Consider the following 15270-nt stretch of genomic DNA (forward strand, 5'->3'; position numbering starts at 1 on the left):
TGACCTGTGAAGATATTCTTTTCCTTTAACCAAGGCAATATTAGAGGGATGGGTTGGCCTTTTGTGTAGCAATACAGATGCCGGTCTGATTCATTTTTTCTTTCAGAGTGTGAGGAAGATGATATGTTTGCCACATTTACAATGCCCACGGAATCACAATGGTGCATATATATCAGGGATGGCAATGCAAACCCCTTGGTGCCTACAAAGAGGGTATTAGAAGGTATGTTATTTAATTTGCAGACTTTACCATTGTATAAATAACATTGTCTGTTAGGGAGTGCTGGTCTATCATCAAAATTTATGTATAAGGGTTAGGAGTGGCCTCAGGATTCAAACTATAGGTCTTTAGTATGCTAGGGCTTTCTCTATTTATTTATTTATTTTATTTTATTTATTTTATTTATTTCGATTTATCAGTCGCCCCCTCTCCGCAAAGGGACTCGGGGCGACGTACAATTAAATCAAAATACAAGTGTGGCATGGAGGAAGTAACACCAATATTTAACAGTCAAATACAAATGGAAGCCACTAGGTTCAAATAAATAACAATAAATTAAAACAATTAAAACAGTTAAAAACCCCAAAATTTACATATAAAATATTAAAATATTAAAATTGCCAGGGAGGTTAGAAAGTTCTATTTAAGCCAGGCCGGCTAGTTGGAACTCTATGTTCTCTGTAGCAAGAAGGATACCTATATGATTCGGTGTTTCTTTCAGATTGGGGTGGTGATGATGAAATGTTTGCTGCTTTTACAATGCCATGGACTCTCAATGGACCGCATATAACAGGGGTCAGGTGGAAGCCACAGTATGAGGAACACAAGAAAGTGAATTAGAAGGTACGGTACTTTATTTTGCAGACATAACTGTTGGATGAAAGATGTAAGGGGTTAGGGTATGCAATGAAAGTCCATCACCAAACAATAACTTGTAAGGATGTCCCTCAGGCTTTATGCCATAGTCAGTATTATTTATTGTAATAAAGGTGAGAACCCGATGCCTCATAGCTGTACATTCATTTCAGAAAGGTGGAATGGCCAGATGCATGACAAATTCCCAAGGAACAGTGCTTTACAAGTTGTTCAAGGTGGTGGGAACCCGCAAGCAAGCACATCACAAGCGCCTGTGGAGGAACAGCTGCCAGAAATGGAGCAGCGGATAGCCACAACACATGGATCTGAAGAAAATGAAATGCAAGGAATGAACTGTTATTACATACAGGTTTTTTAGAAAACTGGGTTAGTATGAATTTCCAGGTGGCAGTCAATATATTATTTGTACTATAATGAGTAAGAATACTAACCACTAATTATTCATGTGCCTCCAGGTAGAAGCAGTGAACAGGTCCCTGCAGAAGTACCAAGTCCTACAGGATCACAAAACGTTCGGCAGAGTAATGAATCGCAGCAGGTCCCATCATGCAGTGCATGGGATATACAAGGACAGGAAGTTGAGCCCCAGCCGTCCACATCTCACGACATACAAGGTTAATTAAAATGTACAATAATTTCTAAATATGGATATTTGTATTCATTGAACAGTGACAGCTCTTCAATGTTTTTTTTTTTAAATTTTCATTTATTTAGAACCTGTTTGAAGAAAATCAAAAATGGGGGATGAGGAACAACATCCTACTGACATACACAGTGGACATTACCAGTGAAGAGTGTAATATGTCAGAAACACAATCAGCAGAGGAATGGGACCCTTTGGAAGATTCCGACTCACTAAGTACACCAGAAGAACTGGCTGTGTACCTGGAGAGAGTTCAAGCATGGCAGTGGGCCCTGCAGCATTACAGAGCAATAGAGTACTATGAATGGTATAGATTTGTAAATAATGGAGCATGTTTGATCATTCACACAGGCTGTAGACGTTATTTATAATGAGATACAGAATCTTTTGGACCAAATTTCCAGAGAGATATTACCAAACGATTTTGTACAATTGCAGCTGAATGCTGAGGAATTAGGCAGACCGCTCTTTAGTGTTAGGAGGCCTCTCAAGAAGTTAAATGCTGATCAGTTCCTTACTTATGTAGAGAATTTATTACAAAGCAATGTGGAGATCTTATGGAGGAATTCTTTGGAATTAACAGTCACGATTGTTAAAAACCATGAGGGGGAGGGGTTAGGAAGTTAAGAACAGTTCTATTCAGTAAGATTTTGGAGAAGAAAAGGCAACACCTGGTTGAATTCAATGTGGAGAGTCTATTTCTGTGTTTTGCAGGCAGCCTGCTGTTATTGTTAGATAACGGGGTGTCTACTAAACAAGAAATGATTACCAGAGCCACAGACCTTCATAACATACTCGGGATATCTACAGCCCACAGAATTGATTTCTCACAGATACACATATTTGAGAAGTACTTCGGTATAATGTTAAAGATCGTGTTTTATCATGAAGGGAGGTGGAGGCGTTTTGTAAGTGGAGGGAGCCTACAAGAAAAAGTGTTGTTTATGTTGTTACATGACCTTCATTACTACAGGGTAAAAAACATCAAAGTTTTCACGGGCGTACGTTACTTCCGCAAACTGTGCCACACAACTTATCACCATAAATTTAGACATGATTGTCAATATTTTTGTCGAGCCTGTTCGGGGTCAGAATGCCACGAACTGGTTGTGGGGGGAGGATGAGAGGCCCTAAGTGCAAGTTGATTTGTCACTCTAAGGTGTGTCTTGAAAGACTCAAACGGTTGTTGGCAGAAGGAAAAATTATTTGTGAGGATAATGTATTTTGTTCCAGGTGTTGTATGTATGTGTCTCCACCACATGTTGAATGTAAGAAGTTGAAGTGCAGACAGTGTGATATCAAAATAGATAGCTTGTCAGGCCATTTATGTTTTCTGAAAAGGATTTTTAAGCCAAATGTCAGCTACAGGTACATTGTGTATGATTTTGAATGGAGTCAAGAAATAGGGACACACATGTTGGATGACGGTGATGTTAGGAAATGGGTATGGTATGGTGATAAGTGTCTGGAGGAATTTGTGAAAATGTTTGTACAGCCTAAGTTTAGAGGATCTACACTCATCGCTCACAACTCCAAGAGTGATGATGGATATCTAATCCTCAGGCAGCTGATTCATGAAAAGGTGAAGGTGCAATTGTTAACTCGGGGGGGGGGGGGTAAACTGTTATGCATAACCCTACCAATCTTTCATATACATTTTATTGAAAGCCTTTTGTTTTTTACCCATGAAAGTGAATATTTTATTAGCCTAAAGCAATGGGCTTTCAAGGCTCCAAGGGGTATTTTCCTCATTTGTTCAATACTGCGGAGAATCAAGACTATGTGGGCCCATTGCTGGATGTCAAGTATTATAGTACTGAAACCATGATGCCCAGTGAGAGAGAGGAATTTGAGAAATGGCATGTTGCTAATTAAGGTACAGCATTTAACCTCAAAAAGGACCTTGCTTACTACTGCAAGCAAGATGTCAAGATACTGAGAGAGGCCTGAATAGGTTTAGGGAGCAAGTTATGCAAATGACAGGAAGGGAGTTTTTCACAGGGAGGGGGGGGAGATTCTTGAAGAGATTGAAATTCGGTGCATTGATCCTTTCCAGTATGTAACATTACCGTCTGTTTGCATGGCACAGTACTGGTTCATGTTTTTGAAGAAGGATACCATAGTACTAGCTCAGTGGTGGGTTCCGGATTCTGTTGCAACCAGTACGGTGCAACGGGGCCGGGCATCTACCACATGCATGCGCACAGCACACACATGCATACTTACCTCCTGCAATGCTCTGCAACATTCCGCAATGTTCCGCAACGTTCCACCAATGTGCGGGTGAGCCCTCTGGAGCACCATACCAGAACGGTACCTGGTGCTCCCAACACATATTGGGGTGATCCGGTCATATCCCACCACTGCACTAGCGCCTCTGGACACTTACTAGAAGAGCAAGAAAAGCTATTCTGCTTGCTCTATACAATGGCTGCTGTATATAGCACATACTAAGAAGATCAACATCCAACATGCTCTGCAAGGCAGTGAAAAGCAAGTAGGTATTTACTTTTTGGATGGATTTGCCATCATAAATGGTGTCCTCACTGCATTTGAGTTTTATGGTTGTTTTTTTCATGGATGCCCTATATGCTACAATGCCCTTGGCTTCAAGAGTCTGCTTGATTCGACCTATGGCTTGTTGTATTCACGCACTAAGACAAGAGAAGAATACCTGAAGAGTGTAGGGTATGTAGTACACGTCATCTGGGAACACGAATGGATCAATATGTTGAAGAATGATGAGGGTTTGAAATAGTTTCTAACAGATTGTAAATTTTCAGCCCCTTTGAATCCCAGAGATGCATTTGGGGGGTGGGGGGAACAAATGCTACATGTCTGTACTATAAACCAAAGCAGGGGGAACAAATCTTATGAGTTTACAAGCTTATATCCCTTTGTGAACAAGAACAAGATGTACCCAATAGGACATCTAGCAATCATATACCAAAACTTTGGGGATATAAAACAGTATTTTGGATTTGCTAAAGTTAAAAGTGCACCCTCGGAGAGGCCTCTACTTTCTGGTACTGCCACATAAGTCAGGAGGAAAATCAATGTTTAGTCTGTGTGCAACCTGTACAGAAAAACAATAAGTCATGGAGTGCCTCCACAATGATGAAGAAAGAGCTCTAACTGGCACGTGGTGCACTGTAGAATTGAATGTCGCTACAGAATTGCAGAGATCTATGAAGTTTGGCATTTTGAAAGGAAACAAACACCTTGTTTTCAGGCTATATTAACATGCATCTCCATCAAAAACAGGCAGCCAGTGGATACCCCAATTGGTGCAAAACAGAAGAAGATAAAGAGCGCTATGTTCGTGATTATGAAAAGAAAGAGGGGGTCTGCTTATGCCAGGAACATATGGAAGTCAATCCTGCTTAAAGGCAGATTGCTAAGTTATTTTTAAACTCATTGTGGGGTAAATTTGGCCAGGCAACCAATCAGCTGACTACAGCTGTGGTGACAGATCCTGGTGAATTATTTAAGTATCTTTTTGTGCCCTATTACAATGTGTCCTCCTGCGAATTTGTGGATGACAAAGCAGCCGCTGTAACGTGGAAAGCAGCTAAAAACCAGCTTACTCAGTCAACATGTACAAATGTGTTCATCACCAATTTTACAACCGCTTATGCATGGCTAGAATTATAGAGTTTATTGGATCATTTGGGGGACAGATGCCTCCATCATGATACTGATTCTGTCATTTTTATTAGCAGAGGGGCGGCATGGTCCCCAGCATTAGGCGATTATTTAGGGCAGCTGACAAGCGAGATTCCTCCAAACACTTCAATCACTGGTTTTGTGGTGGCGGGTTGGTTGATGAGTATTGTCTAACAGAGAGTGAGGAAAAGAAAGTGATCAAGGTACAACAGCCGGGCATTGTTAGGATTAAGAAGCAGTGGACTCTGGAAACAGGGGTGCTCCGAAAAACTCTAAAAGTTGTCTATAATAAAAGGGTGCTCAAAACAGAGGAATATTGTATGCTGCCTTATGGCTATTAAGTATGATGAAAAGCAGTGCACAGTTTGTACATCCTTTCTCATGTATTATAAGTGGACCTTCCAATTCTGGGTAATCTTATTTTATAAAAGAAATGCTAGAACACGGTGAACATGTATTATCTGAAATGCCTCAAAACATTATATGGTTTTATAACTGTTGGCAACCTCTGCACAAATAATTGCTTAATAAATTTCCTAATATTAAGTTTATGGAGGGTCTTCCTGACTCTTTTGAAGATACTGACGTATTTCCACTGAATCAAACCAATTTAACAGTGGTAGACGATCTCATGGCAACTGCAGGTGACAGTGACCAAATAAAGAAAGCTTTTACATTGTATGCCCATCACAAAAACCTTAGCATTATTCACATACTTCAAAATCTCTTTTTTCAAGGTAACAAAATGAGAACAATAACTCTAAATGCAATATATTGGGTGTTATTCCGATGTCCTGGTGACCAGATGCAAGTATTCATGCTGTCATGACAAATGTACCCTTCTAACACGGTACTTTTTAGAAGTATTCCAAGATGCCACTAGCAAACCCCATGGCTATCTTTTAGTTGATCTGGCAGCCACTACTCCAGAAACCTTTAGGCTGAGAACAGGTCTCTTCCCGCCTGAATGGCCGGTAGTTTACACTATAAAAAAGAAGGGTAAAAAGTAACCGTTTTAATAGAAGGGGTCTCAGTTCACCCAGGATGTTTGAGAGGGTGCGCAGAAATTGGGGTGTTTTAAAAATCTTAGTAAAGGCTGGACCAAAACAGAGAAAGGCCATCTTATGCAATGATGATAATAACCTGGTGGGGGCCATAGCCGAAATAGCTCTGAACACTTTGAAAGGTAAATTATCTCTGAAGCCTTCACAATATCAAAATTTAAAGAGAAAGAAAGACTGTATTAAAAATCACTACACTGTAGTAATGACACATAGAAATCACCCACTATCTGCGGACTTACAATATCTGTGTAAATATACAGTGTGTTGAATCCTCCAGTAATGTCCATGACAAAGTTGATTTTATTGGTACGAACAAGTGGTGGTTTGCCTAATATATTTCCAAGTCCTTCAGTGACTAGGATACTGTAGAGCCCCTCAGTTTTCAGTCTGCTCATTTCTTCTCTTCAGCAAGGAGGGAAAGACATGCAGGGCTGCTGAATGGCTGCTCCTGTGCTTGACTGGGGGTTGGGGATCCCTTTCATTTGGATTAATGGTTCCTCGCGGCAGCGCCTGAGTGGTGAAAGGGAAACATAAAGGAAATGACCCCGCAAGGCTGCCTCCTTGAACAACCAGGCTTGTTCACAACCCTCTTCACAACCCTGCTTCCTTAGTCTTGGGGCAAAAGCAGGTGCCAGGCTCCAGGGAGACTCCCGACCCAGCGCTCCTGCATTCCAAAGTTTCCTTACCATCCAACGCTTCTTACACTAGTCAAGATCTCAACGATGCCAACAGCTTTTTCTGGAGACAAAATGGAGATCTAATGTCCTGAGAAAAGCCTTCGTAGGGAGGAGATTGGTCCTCTTCCATTTAGCAGCCCTGCATGTCTTTCCCTCCCCCCAAATCTGCCCAGATCTGTCATGCAGCAAAGAGATACGGTAGCTGGGTGCAATAGCAGCAGTAGCAATAAGCACTGCATGACAGAGAGTGCAATAACAGCGTTTTCAGGTGGCAGCGTGGTGATCTTGGCTGCCTGGAACTGTCTTGAGAAGGGACAGGTGAAGCGGGTGCTATGTGAGAGGTGTAAGGCAAGGTGGGTGGCTGCTTGGCCTCCCCCTTCTCCAGACAACCCAGTCAGAGGCGGTCAGCTTCTGCTCCGGGCCTGGGAGCAGCGGGTGGCATCGCCCAATGCCTGAAATGCTCTTTTTCCTCCCTGATTGCAAAAATAGGGCTTGTATTCCTCCTGGCCAGATCCATCTCCCAGGCCAGGAGCAGAAGCTGATCGCCCTCCGCCTGGGTTGTCTGGAGAAGTGGGAGTTTGTTTGTTTGTTTGCTTGTTTGTTTTATTGGATTTATTTGCCGCCCTTCTCCCAAAGAACTCAGGGTGGCGTACAACATTAAAAACTACACATCCCGAAAGTTTAAAAGAAATTAAATACATATCCAAAAAAACCAAACCCAATTTATAGGACAATACATTTAAAAAATGAGATAAAATTAACAGGCCAGGCCGGCTTGCTGAAAAACCCAACTTTTTAGGGCGTGTCGGAAGGACCGGAGGTCAGGGATTATGCGAAGCTCCGGGGGCAGCTCATTCCAGAGGGAAGGCGCTCCCACAGAGAAGGCTCTCCCCCTGGGGGTCACCAGCCGACACTGTCTGGCCGACGGCACCCTGAGAAGGCCAACTCTGTGGGATCATACTGGACGGTGGGAGGCTACTCGTGGCAGTAGGTGGTCTCGCAGGTACCCTGGGCCTAAGCCATGGAGCGCTTTAAAGGTCATAATTAATACCTTGAATCGCACCCAGAAAACAATCGGCAACCAGTGCAGGCCACCTAAAAGGGGTGTAATATGGGAGCACCTAGGTACCCCCATGATAACATGCGCGGCCGTATTCTGGACCAGCTGAAGCCTCCGGGTGCTCTTCAAGGGCAGTCCCATGTAGAGAGCGTTGCAGTAGTCCAGGCGAGAAAGGACGAGGGCATGAGTGACTGTGCACAAAGCATCCCGATCCAGGAAGGGGCGTAACTGACATACCAGGCGAACCTGGTAAAAGGCCCCCCTGGTCACGGCCGTCAGGTGTTCTTCTAAACTAAGCTGCGTATCCAGGAGGACACCCAGATTGCGAGCCTTCTCTGAGGGGGCTAAAATTTCTCCCCCTATCATCAAAGATGGAACAAGATGCACAAATCAGGATGACGGAAACCACAGCCACTCAGTCTTGGAGGGATTGAGCTTGAGCCTGTTCCTCTCCATCCAGATCCGCACAGCCTCCAGGCATCGGGACATCACGTCGAGAGCATCGTTTGGGTGGTTTGGGGTAGAGATGAAAAGTTGGGTATCATCAGCATATTGATGATACTGTACCCCAAAACCACGGATGATCTCGCCCAGCAGTTTCATATATATGTTGAACAGGAGAGGTGAGAGAACCTACCCCTGGGGCACCCCACAAGTGACGCACCTGGGGGTCGATCTCTGCCCTCCAGTCAACACAAACTGCGACCGATTCGACAAGTAGGAGGAGAACCACGGTAAAATGGTGCCCCCTACTCCCAACCCCCTGAGTCGTCGCAATAGGATACCATGGTCGATGGTATCGAAAGCCACCGAGAGGTCTAATAGAACCAGGACAAAGGAGTAGCCCCTGTCCGGGGCCTGCCCGAGATCATCGACCAATATGACCAATGCTGTCTCCATGCTGTAATCGGGCCTGAAACCCGACTGAAACGGATCCAGGTAGACAACTTCATCCAGGTATTGGGGAAGCTAACGTGCTACCACACTCTTGACAACCTTCGCTACAAAATGAAGGTTGGAGACAGGACGATAGTTGGCTAAAGAAGCTGGGTCCAGGGAAGGCTTCTTAAGGAGGGGCCTCACCACCGCTTCCTTCAAGGCGGTGGGAAAGAACCCAAGCGTTGGTAATCACCTGGAGCCAGCCTCGTGTCACCTCCCGGGAAGCCAAAACTAACCACGAGGGACACGGGTCCAGCATACAAGTGGCAGCACTGAGTCTCCCCATAATCCTGTCCATGCCTTCAGGGGTCACAGGGTCAAACTCATCCCAGATTGTCTCCTCAAGATTTATCCCTGTCGGCTCGCCCGCATCTACCCAGTCAGAGTCCAAGCCTGTCCGGATCTGAGCGATTTTATCCTGCAGATACTGAACAAATTCTTCAGCCCTACCATGCAAGGGGTCTTCTCCAGTTTCTTGGTTAAGTAAGGAGCGGGTCACCCTAAACAGGGCGGCTGGGCGGTTATCTGCGGACGCGATAAGAGCGGAAAAATGTTACCGTTTTGCCGCTTCTATCGCCACTAAGTAGAATTTAATATGAATTCTTACTAGTGTTGAATCAGATTCAGACCGACTGGCCCTCCAACCACTCTCTAGGTGTCTTTTCCGGCGTTTCATCTCCCGGAGCTCCTCGGTAAACCAGGGAACCACCCGGGATCGACACCGGGTCAGAGGCCGCAAAGGCACAACGCGATCCAAGGCCCCAGCGGCCGCCCTATCCCAGGCTTCCACTAGGGCTTCGGTTGAGTTGTGAGCAAGGGATTCAGGAAAAGTCCCAAGCTCCATCAGGAACCTTTCGGGGTCCATCAAGTGCCTGGGGCGGAACCATCTAGTCGGTTCCACCTCCCTGCGGTGAGGGGTAGCGGTATGGAAGTCAAGCCTGATGAGGAAATGATCAGACCATGACAAGGGTTCTGATTAATTGTTCTTTGTGAGCTGTAGTTTGGCAGAACTGAAATCCAGAACTTTTTTATTGTTTTGGATTTGGGGCAAAAGAAAATCTGGAGGGATGAGTACAGCAAGACTAGTGGGCCTCGCACCTGCATCTCTTCAGTTTGTCTGCCAGTCTTTACTTTCTCTTCTTCATTTCTTTCCCTACCTCTCCTTAGTTGTCCTGGCCATCCTTAGTTTCATTTGTGGGCTATGTAATTAGACCATCCATCCAATCTTCCCAATTTTTTAATTGTATTGCTGCTCTTTAACTGCCTCCACTGTCCTCACCTTCAAGTGCACTGTCATAACATGTCAAGAACCTCATTTTCAAAAAAGTAAATTTTGAGTTGAATGGTAGCTGATTTAATCTACTTGTGAAGGTAGGGCTTTTAAAGGACTAAGTATAGGAACCTTATCCACCACATCACTCTATCATCCAGAGAAGTGTTTGATTTTCCAAAAGTTCCTACTATTTCATCATAGAACAAGAAAAATGAATGAATGAATATGTCAGCAATACAACCTGAAGGGACTGCAGCTAAATTTTCTTCTGAGCAAATATATTAATTCATGATTCGTATTTGTGTTTTACCTCACATGAATGTGGCCGAGTAATGTCTGTCTAGTTATCACATGGATCCATTTTATAAACAGGTTCTAAATTAGACCAGCCAATATCACCAATTTTACTGTTTGGCTTAAAATCCTGCTAGCTAATTTCCCCCTACTTGTTAGGTGGACATGATAATAAATTGAAGCTGCAATGAAAAATATGAAAGGACTTTGAACCTGGAAATGCAGACAGAATATTGAGAAAGGGCATCACATGTACTTCTGCAGACAAGGACAATCATGGTCACCATGCCTTAAATGTGCATGTTCTTCTGTACAGGTAGGAAAGAGATTGTTCTGCTATCATCATTCTCTCAATAGATTAAAAGATGAAAGAAGCAATGACAAAGTACAGGATGGATGTAGGCCACTTCTGAAACTTGCCTGGACTTTCTATATAATTGTATGAATGGCATCTATTGTTTAAAGAAGCTTTGCAGAACAAAACATCAAAATGATTTGATAACGAGAGCCAATCAGCTGCAACTCTAGGTTTTCATAACAGAGAATCAGAATTGGAGGGAGGAGCCAACGTCACGATGATACGGACTTGCGGTCTCGATGCCCCGAGACGGCTGCCGATACTTTTGCCGCTGAATGGTCCAATCGGACCTAAACCATCCCGTAGAGACGGTGAACAGGAAGAATATGTCTTGCTGATCTCAGGGACACCACAAAGTCCCTGATCTATCCAAGAGAAGTTCTTCAAGCCGGTGACAAAAAGTCCAGCCCCAGGCTGATGAAGTTGGGACAGCTCCGGAATGGAAGGGAAGCGGAAAGAGAAAGTGTGTCCATCTGGTGAGGAAATTTTACTGTTTTGGAAAAGACTACCCAATTTTTTTTAAAAAAGTTAAATTAAATCTGAAAGCAGAAGAAAGCAAGCGGCAAATTAACCTATATTGGATTGCTTTGGATAGTGTGTTTCTTTTTCTTTGTAATTCTACTTTGTGGATTGAAGTGCTCACAACTTTTTTTTCTTTTTAAAGAGAATGGATCAGTTTTTCTTCTATTTATTTTTATTTTTTAATCTATGGATTAAAGTCATCTTCTTTATTTCAACAAGGACTTTTATTTCTATTAATTCCACTTAAGAACTCTGTTTCTTTTAAGTTTGAAATAACATTAGAGAGTGGGAAGCAATACTGCCACTTGGAGGCTGGAGGCTTGAGTTTTTGAAACAATGCACTTTCCCTTTTCCTTTTGATCTCACTGACTTTGTATTTCAAAGCTCTGCAACTTGTTTATAGAAAGTGATAAGAAGCAAGGGCACGAATTGTTTATACAGGTGCACTTTGAGAGTCTTACTGGCAGTGGGAGAGAAAAAGAAACAGAGCCTTCTTTTTTGAAGATCATAAATGAACTTGCGTTTAAGCTAATTTAATATAAGAAGCCCTGAAAGCCAGAGTGGCAATATCTACCAGCTTGCCAAAATGGCACAATATTCAAAAGAAACATTAACTTTGCAAAACATCTTGGCCAGAATTCAAAATTTATTAGAAATAACAGAGAGAATCGTGAAGAAGATTGAAAAATTAGAGTTTATAACAGCAAAAAATGATGGGGTCAGAGTCCCAAAAATTGAAGGGGAAAATGATTATAAAGACAAGACAACTGATTACTTTACCAGTGGAGTGAACCTGGTTGAAAGTGGGAAAAGAGGAGTATGGAAAAGAGAATTAGATCAACAGGAACTCTACCTCGGATTTCAAGGCATGGAAGAAGAAAAAAGGAAAAACGATGGATTTAAGGAGAGAAAACTTCTCAGAAGCACAATTGACAACCAAAGATAAGGTGATTAAAATAGCAGATGGAGGGCATCAAGATTGCTTAAGTGATGCTACAAGCAACAAGCTGCGGAGAGAAGTCCACAAAAAATTTATTAAGGAAATAAATAGAAGATCAATTCCACAAATGACAAAAGAAATAAGACTGTATTATTACTGGAAGGATACAGGCTGATATATGAAAGTTGATAATAAAAATTAGTTAATTTTACTAATTAGTGATTAGTAATTTAGTAATCTCTAGAGTGCTATGTTAAATAATTGATAAGGATAATAAGGTACATACATGTGTTGGTTTGATGAGAGGAAATTTGATATAATTAGTGAATGGATTTCTGTTAATAAATAAAAACTATAACAATAACAATGAAATGACAAGGGATATAGTTAACAATATATATATGTACTGGTTTAATAAAAGGAATTGGGATATAAATTGTAAACAGCGATTTGGAAAGGAGGATTAGAAACCTTGTTATCAAACATAATTAATTTTTACTTAGAACATGCTATAAATAGGTAATGTTATTAGATGATATTAGAAATAATGAATGAAATGCTACTATATGGTTGTGTTTTTAATTTTGGACTATTTCATGCAAAAGGATGTTAAAACAACCACAGTCAAATGAGAAGAGTGGTATATTGATAGTAATATATATAAAGATTTTTGATTTAAAATATATAATGTGATTTGAATTATAAGTAATGACTGTGGAAGAGATGCATGAAAGTTATTTATAACCAATCGATGCACTTGTACAATATGATTAGTGATTAGTAATTTAGTAATCTTTAGAGTGATATATTAAATAAATAATTGATAATGATAACAAGGTACACACATGTGTTGGTTTGATGAGAGGAATTTCATTAGCGAATGAATTTCTGTTAATAAATAACAATTATAATAACAATGAAATGACAAGGGATATAGTTAACAATATATACATATATAGTTAACTATATATATATATATATATATATATATATATATATATATATATATATATATATATATATATATATATATATATATATATATATATATATATATATATATGTTTTCGTAGATTTTCACGGGTGTAGGTATGCTGGTTTTGTTGTATTCGGGTCTTTTCCCGTGTAAGGTTGAGATTGTCTCATTTTAAGCCCACAGCTTGAAGATGGCAGGTGTGATCCTGCCGAAATGTTGCAAAGACAATCTCAACCTTACACGGGAAGAGACCCGAATACAACAAAACCAGCGTATGTATGTATGTATGTATGTATGTATGTATGTATGTATATATATATATATATATATATATATATATATATATATATATATATATATATATATATATATATATATATATATATATATATATATATATATATATATAATGTACTGGCTCAATAAAAGGAATTGAGATACAAATAGTAAACAGCGACTTGGAAAAGAGGATTAGAAATTTTGTTATCAATCATAATTAATTCTTACTTAGAACATGTTATAAAGGTGTAATGTTATTGGATGATATTAGAAATAATTAATGAAATGTCATGATGTGGTTGTGTTTTTAATTTTGGATTATTTCATGCAAAAGGACATTAAAACAATTATAGTCAAATGAGAATTGTGGGATGTTGATAGTAAGATATATGAAGATTTTTGATTTAAAATATACAATGTGATATGAACGATAAGTAATGACTGTGGAGGAGATGCACGAAAGTTATTTGTAACCAATCGACACACTTCTACAATATGTAACGAAAGATGAATTTTTTGTGTGTTGTGTTTGTCTGTTTAACCAAAAATTAAAAAAAAATCTTTTTTAAAAAAACCCCAGAGAATCAGATTTTTTTTAAAAAAATACTGTAGGCGTAAACAAATTTAAAGGAGGCAGTTCTGGGCTATTGTGGATACAAATACTAGATTACATGGCCTTTTAGCCTGATTCAACAAAGTAGTTGCCTGCCTCCAATTTTGGAGCACTGAAGAACAAAGAACTGAAAGGTAATTTTGCCATCATTGCATTAAAATACTGGAGTGTGTATCCCAAAAGATAGGTGGTGTGTTTAAAAAGGTACTCTTGAAATTGAGAACATGATGCAGACTCTGGTACAAAGGTTGCCATCCTAATTTTATTAAATTACATTTTGAGGTAGGGTGTAATGCTGCAGTGATACAGCCCTCTGGTGGTGTGTAATTAGCCAGATCTTTTTTCAGTTTTATCTGACTTTTATGAGAACCAATCAATTTTTAGGAGTTTATTGAAATAAGCGTCTTATTAAAATAGATGTGGGAGCAGATGTCCTCAAAGGAGGACTTTCATCAAGAATCTAAAATGAAAAAAAGAAAGAATATTTTTTACAATATTTTTCATTCAGATATCAATATATGAGAATATTTTCAATATATGACCATCAATATTTAGTATTTCAGATTCCCCCAATTATTTGACTATTGGATTCAATAGAAAATAAGAGGGAAAGAAATTAAACTTGCATAGGATCTAATGGGAAGAACATTCTCTTTCTGTATAGGTTTGGCTGAACCAGTAGTAACTTCGTGGCCTGGGTCGCTGGAACCGGCAGCGACCAAGACCTGCCACGCCCTCGAACTGGTTCTCCTGTGTGGCATGTCGCTATGCGAACCGGCAGTAATCTCTGCCAGAACCCACCACTGATATATGTGTGTTTATAAGTGTTTTGTCTCTGACCTTTCATAGTAAAATAAAGCAAAAATGCTTCCTAGGGATCATAAAGGTGTCTTCTTTTCCATAATTCTTATAGGGTGTCTATGGAGATTCTCAGTGATCTAGGTCATGGTTGTCCCAAAGGTGATTTTTCAGGAAGCAACTGGACTTTCTGGTTTTTCTTTGAAGACATTTCACTTCTCATCCAAGCTTGTTGGATGAGAAGAAAAATGTCTTCAAAGAAAAACCAGAAAGTCCAGTTGCCTCTTGAAA

General features: G+C 40.5%; 2 long non-coding RNA genes across 2 annotated transcripts in view; both read left to right on the top strand.

Annotated features, from left to right (window-relative positions):
* The window catches only part of LOC309386566, a 73011-nt gene that overhangs the window by 53662 nt on the left and 4079 nt on the right, over positions 1-15270 (top strand). The window lies entirely within an intron of this gene.
* LOC309386567 lies at positions 728-2930 on the top strand. The gene is made up of 3 exons (XR_014174443.1): positions 728-844; positions 1030-1491; positions 1592-2930. It is a non-coding gene; the product is annotated as an uncharacterized lncRNA (long non-coding RNA).

The sequence above is a fragment of the Natrix helvetica genome (genome assembly GCF_964273705.1).
Source record: "Natrix helvetica genome assembly, chromosome: 2".
In the NCBI taxonomy this organism is placed as follows: domain Eukaryota; kingdom Metazoa; phylum Chordata; class Lepidosauria; order Squamata; family Natricidae; genus Natrix; species Natrix helvetica.